Consider the following 6787-nt stretch of genomic DNA (forward strand, 5'->3'; position numbering starts at 1 on the left):
CCTCAATCTTTCCCAGCATCAGGGTCTTTTCAAATGAGTCAGCTCTTCACATGAGGTGGCCAAAGTATTGGAGTTTCAGCTTCAGCATCAGTCCTTCCAGTGAACACCCAGGACTGATCTCCTTTAGGATGGACTGGTTGGATCTCCTTGCAGTCCAAGGGACTCTCAAGAGTCTTCTCCAACACTACAGTTCAAAAACATCAATTCTTCAGCACTCAGCTTTCTTTATAGTCCAACTCTCACATCCATACATGACTACTGGAAAAACCATAGCCTTGACTAGACAGACCTTTGTTGACAAAGTAATGTCTCTGCTTTTTAACATGCTGTCTAGGTTGGTCATAACTTTCCTTCCAAGGAGTAAGTGTCTTCTGATTTCATGGCTGCAATCACCATCTACAGTGATTTTGGAGCCCCCCAAAATAAAGTCAGCCACTGTTTGCACTGTTTCCCCATCTATTTCCCATGAAGTGATGGGACCAGATGCCTTGATCTTAGTTTTCTGAATGTTGAGCTTTAAGCCAACTTTTTCACTCTCCTATTTCACTCAATTAGGCAAGACAAAGAAATAAAAGGCACACAGATTGGAAAGAAAGAAGTAAAAGTATCTCAATTTGTAGGTGACATAGTCTATATATATAAAAACCTATGGGATCCACTAAAAAGAAAGCTATTTAAATGAATTCAAATAGCAAGATATAAGATCAATATACAAAATAAATCTACATACTAGCAATGAACAATATGAAAATGAAATTAAGAAACAATTTCATTTAGAATAACAAAAAATAAAACATGTAAGATAAATTTAACAAAAGAAATGTCAGATTTTCACATTGAAAACCACAGAATATTGTTGAAACAAATTAAAGAATATTTAAATAAATAGAAAAAACATCTGTACACATGGATTGGTGACTTACTGTTGTTAAGATGGCAATACTCCCTTAATTGAATTGCCAGATTCAACACAATCCCTATAAAAATCCTGGTTAGCTTTTTGCAGTAATTGACAATTTGACTCTATATTTCATATGAAAATGTGGATTTTATCCCTGGTTGGGGAACTAATATTTTGGCCCAGTGCAGCCAAAATTTTAAAAAAAAAATGCAAGAGACTCAGAATAATCATGGACTTCCCAGGCAGTTCAGTGGTTAAGACTCTGCCCTTCCACTGCAGGGGTTAGGGAACTAAGATCACACATGGCTGCAGCACAGCTTAAAAAAAAAAAAAGAACTAAAGCAATTTTAAAAAATAGGAATAAAGTTGGAGGTTTCACACTTCCAGATCTCAGATCCACAGTAATCAAGATAGTAGTGCCAACAAAAGGATAGACGCACAGATTAATGAAGGAGAACTGAGTCCAGAAACAAGTCCATACATTTAACTCACATTGCAATGGTGTCCAGAAAATTAATGGGGGGAGAATATAATTTTCAACAAATGGTGCTGGGATAACAGGCTATACCCCTGCAAAAGATGAATTTGGATCCGTATCACATGTCATATACATTTAACTCAAAAGAGATCAGAAACTGAAATGTAAGATATTATACAACTATAAGAAGAAAAAAAAAGGCATAAATCTGTACGACCTTGAATAAGTCAATAGTTTCTAGATATTACACCAAAGCCCAAGTAACAAAAGGAAAAATAGGTAAACTCAACTTCATCAAAGTTGAACCCTTTTGGGTCTCAAAGAGCAATATCAAGAAATGAAAAGACAGCTCACAGAATGGGAGAAAATATAAATCAAATATCTGATAAAGGTCCAGAATATATGAAGAATTCTTACAAGTCAAGAATAAAAAGATAGATAGCTTAGTTAAAAATTGGCAAAGTATTTGAATAGACATTTCTCCAAAGAATATATACATATAAGTGGTCAGTAAAAGCACATGAAAAGATGCTAAGCAATATTTGCCACTTGGGAAATGTGATATAACTTGTAGGTTAAATTGTGTCCTCCCAAAAGACATGAAGTCCTAACTTTGAAACCTGTGACTATGACCTTATTTGCAAATAGAGTCTTATTTGCAGATGCAGTCAGCTCAAGATGAGACTGTATTGGATTAGGGTGGGTCCTAAACAAATATCAGAGAAGGCAATGGCACCCCACTCCAGTACTCTTGACTGGAAAATCCCATGGACGGAGGAGCCAGGAAGGCTGCAGTCCATGGGGTCGCTGAGGGTTGGACATGACTGAGAGACTTCACTTTCACTTTTCACTTTCATGCATTGGAGAAGGAAATGGCAACCCACTCCAGTGTTCTTGCCTGGAGAATCTCAGGGACGGGGGAGCCTGGTGGTCTGCCGTCTATGGGGTCGCACAGAGTCGGACACAACTGAAGTGACTTAGTAGTAGTAGTAAACAAATATGATTGGATAAAAGAAAGACACAGGGGAGCACTGTGTGATGAGAGAGTCCGAGATTGAAGTGATGTACCTACAAGCCTAGGAATGCTAAGGATTACTGGCAACACAAGAAACTAAGAGAAGGATATGGTTTTCTGTTAGAGGCTTTAGAGAAAGCATGACCTTGCTGACATTTTGATTAAAGACTTCTTGTACCCAAAACCGTGAAAGAATAAATTTCTCTTGCTTTAAATTTCCCAGTTTGGATTGCAGCCATTCTGACTGGCATGAAATTGTACCTCATAGTGGTTTTGATTTGCATTTTTCTGATAATGTGTGATGTTGAGCATCTTTTCATGTGTTTGTTAGCCATCTGTATGTCTTCTTTGGAGAAATGTCTATTTAGTTCTTTGGCCCATTTTTTGATTGCGTCATTTATTTTTCTGGAATTGAGCTGCAGGAGTTGCTTGTCAGTTGCTTCATTTGCTATTATTTTCTCCCATTCTGAAGGCTGTCTTTTCACCTTGCTTATAATTTCCTTTGTTGTGCAGAAGCTTTTAAGCTTAATTAGGTCCCATTTGTTTATTTTTGCTTTTATTTCCAATATTCTGGGAGGTGGGTCATAGAGGATCCTGCTGTGATGTATATCGGAGGGTGTTTTGCCTATGTTCTCCTCTAGGAGTTTTATAGTTTCTGGTCTTACGTTTAGATCTTTAATCCATTTTGAGTTTATTTTTGTGTATGGTGTTAGAAAGTGTTCTAGTTTCATTCTTTTACAAGTGGTTGACCAGTTTTCCCAGCACCACTTGTTGTTCAATGCACGATGCTGGATGCTTGGGGCTGGTGCACTGGGACGACCCAGAGGGATCGTATAGGGAGGGAGGAGGGAGGGGGGTTCAGGATGGGGAACACATGTATACCTGTGGCGGATTCATTTTGATGTATGGCAAAACCAATACAATATTGTAAAGTTAAAAAATAAAATAAAATAAAAAATAAATATATAAATAAATTACCCAGTTTGTGGTAATTTGTTACAGCAGGCCTTAGAAAGCTTAATATGCCACTTCACTCCCACTAGCATGGCTATAATAAGAAAGACAGACAATAATAAGTGTGAAGTTGTAAAGCATTTGGAATCTTCATATACAGCTGGTGGGAATGTACTAATAAAATGGTGCAGCCACTCTGGAAGACTGATAATTCCTCAAAAAGTAAACAGAGTATCATAAAACCCAGCAATTCAACTTCTAAATCTATATTCAAGAGAAATGAAAAAGGATGCCTATATAAAAACATTAATGCTTATACCAGCATTCTTAATAACAGCCAAAAAGTGGGAACAACCCAAATGTCCATAAGCAAAATGTGATGTATCCATACGCTGGAGTATTACTTGGCAACAAAAAGGAATAAAGTACTAATCTATGCTACAGAACAGATGAAACTTGAACACATTATGGTAAATGAAAGAACCACAAAAGACCATGTACAGTATGATTCTGTAATATGAACTGCCTAGAACAGGCAAATCTGTGGAGGCAGAAAGTAGATTAGTGGTTGCTTGGGCTGGGGTGTGGGAAGTGGGGATGGGAAGTGATTGCTAACTGGTATGGTATTTCATTTAGGGGCTAATGAAATATCCTAAAATTAGATAGTGATGATAGTTGTACAACTTTGTGACTATACTAAAAACCACCGAAGTGTACCCTTTAAATGGGTGAATTTTATGAGATGTGAATTATATCCCAATAAAGCTACTAAAAAGGAATCCACTCTTCTGTGGATGCTTTTTATTTTAGCTATACTGAACTCACTTTGCTGTTTCTCACATCTGAGATCCTATACATGTTGTACCTGGAATGTTCTTCCCACTTTTGTCTGCTGGTAAATCCTGATTTATTCTCAAGACCCAGTTTACATATTACCTCTTTGGGGAAGCCTCTGTCCTCTCAGGAAAGTCAGCACTTTTCTGCACTGGCTTATTTTTTTTTTTTAATTGAGGTACAATTGACATATAAATTATATTATCTTTAGGTGTACAACATAATGATTTGATACTTGTATATGTTGTGAAGAGATCACACAATAAGTCTAGTTCATATCTATCACCACACATAGTTAAAAATTTTTTTCTTGTGATGAGAACTTTTAAGATCAACTCTCTCAGTAACTTTCAAATAAACAATACATTATTATTAGCTATAAGAGCTTCCCTGGTGGTTCAGTGGTAAAGAATCCTCCTGCCATTGTGGGAGACACAGGTTCTATCCCTGGATCAGGAAGATTCCCTAGAGAAGGAAATGGCAACCACTCCAGTATTCTTGCCTGGGAAATCCCATGGACAGAAGAGCCTGGTGGCTACATTCCGTGGGATCACAAAGAGTCAGACACTACTAGCAACAAGAATAACAATCTTATTACCAATAGTTACCATGCGATATATTGTGTCCCCAAGACTTATTTATCTTATAACTGGAAATTTGTATCTTTTTACCCCTTCACTGGACTTCCCTGGTGGCTCAGACAGTAAAGCATCTGCCTACAATGCGGGAGACCCGGGTTTCATCCCTGGGTTGGGAAGATCCCCTGGAGAAGGAGACAGCAACCCACTCCAGTACTCTTGCCTGGAAAATCCCATGGATGGAGGAGCCTGGTAGGCTACAGTCATCACGCCCTTGCCTCTGGCAACCACTAATCTGTTCTCTGTATCTATAAGCTCTTTTTAAAAAAAATTCCACATATGAGATCATGCTGTATTTATCTGACTTATTTTACTTAGCTTGATGCCCTCCAAGTCTTGTCCTGATTTGGTATTTGGGGAAGAATTGCACATTTCTCACTGTACCACTACCCTTCATTTGCTTTTTGCTTAGATTTCTTCTGTGACTCACACTCCTCTCTGAGGACAAGGATCACATCTTACCACATCTGCATCTACCCTAAGTTCTTATCACTGTGCCTGGCACACAGCAGGCACTCAGGGAGTGATCACTAAATCTAATAATAATCTGAAATAATCTGAAAGTGAATGGAACAAAGCTCAAGAGTAAATAGCAAAGAAAGGATTACATAAGATTGTGGTCATGAACACCATTTATTAATTAAACTGCTAAGAACTTGGTAATAACTTGGCATTTGAGGCACCTAGGGCTATAAAAGCTCTCAAGTTTAACCTATCCCAAATGTTATCTTACAAAACCACAGTACAGTGACTAAAACCAGGAGATTAACATTTATTAAATACTATTCACCAGCCTATGGGCTTACTCAAATTTTGCCAGTTGTTTCATTAATGTTCCTTTTCTGGTTCAGGATCCAAAACAGGATTAGAGTCAAGGCTTCTCAATCTCTTCCAATCTGGGATAGTTTCTCAGTCTTTCATGGCCTTGACACTTTTATAAAGAGTACAGGTCGTTTTGAGAATGTCGTTTAATCTTACAAATGCACAGTACTTTTTGTAGATGTTGTGCTAGCCTTGGGGGTGCTTCATTCTAGGTTCAGTCTTTGGCCCCAGGAAGCTGGTCTTACAGTGAAAAAGTTAAGTTAACAGGCAATTACAATATAGTGTAATTACAACTTAGTGCTATAATAGAGGTAAAGGCTGAGCATGAAGAGGATATTAGAAGGGGCAACTGGCTATATCTTGGGGTCCTGAAAAGACTTCTTACACATGCTATCACAACCAAGAGCAGGATGAGGAGGCTAGCAGGGCAGAAGGTGGGGGCCCTAGAGAGAAGAGTATTCCAGGCAAAATTTAACCCATAAAGTATAGCAGAATTCTGCAGTCATTTTGAGGAATAGCCTAAATACTCTTATAAAAATCTTTATAATCAGGACATCTGAACATGTTGAAGAAATCTGCTTTGACCTTTTCTGTCTTGTCAGAATTCATTAAAAAACCCTTGACATTCTGACATTCATCTTCGTACTTTGGCAATTTCGGAAGTTCTGATGATAAAATTGACTTTAAGAAGCACAATGAATGTGAAGCTAAATAAAAAAAAAGATTTTTTATTGGGGTGAATTAATACCAGTAAATTCTGAAGTGCCTGAGCCTCTGAAGAGAATAATTAAGGATGGTATAAGACAAAATTAATTTATCAGAGGGACTCTGGCCATGGTCACTGTCAAGAAGCAATCTCATAAATGTCACAGTGAAGTTAGACAAAATCATGCAACTGTGTAACCTTTTTGTATCTTGTAATACCCAACAGGAATAGTCCTCATTGAAACACAAGAGCCATAACAGGTTCAGGTAAGAGATAGCTGGCAAGACTCATTTAAAGATGGACACCTGCAGGTTGACTTGTGAATCAAAATCTAGTCTATCATCGCTCAGGTTCAAGTGTTTTTGGTTAGGAACCTCTGAATAAGATTCTTGGCTGCGAATTAAACACATCATTAAGGATGGGGCTATAGGTAAACTGT

Source organism: Bos grunniens, chromosome 2 (assembly GCF_055505025.1).
Source record: "Bos grunniens cultivar Pamir isolate PY7600 chromosome 2, Bosgru_T2T1.0, whole genome shotgun sequence".
NCBI classification, from domain to species: domain Eukaryota; kingdom Metazoa; phylum Chordata; class Mammalia; order Artiodactyla; family Bovidae; genus Bos; species Bos grunniens.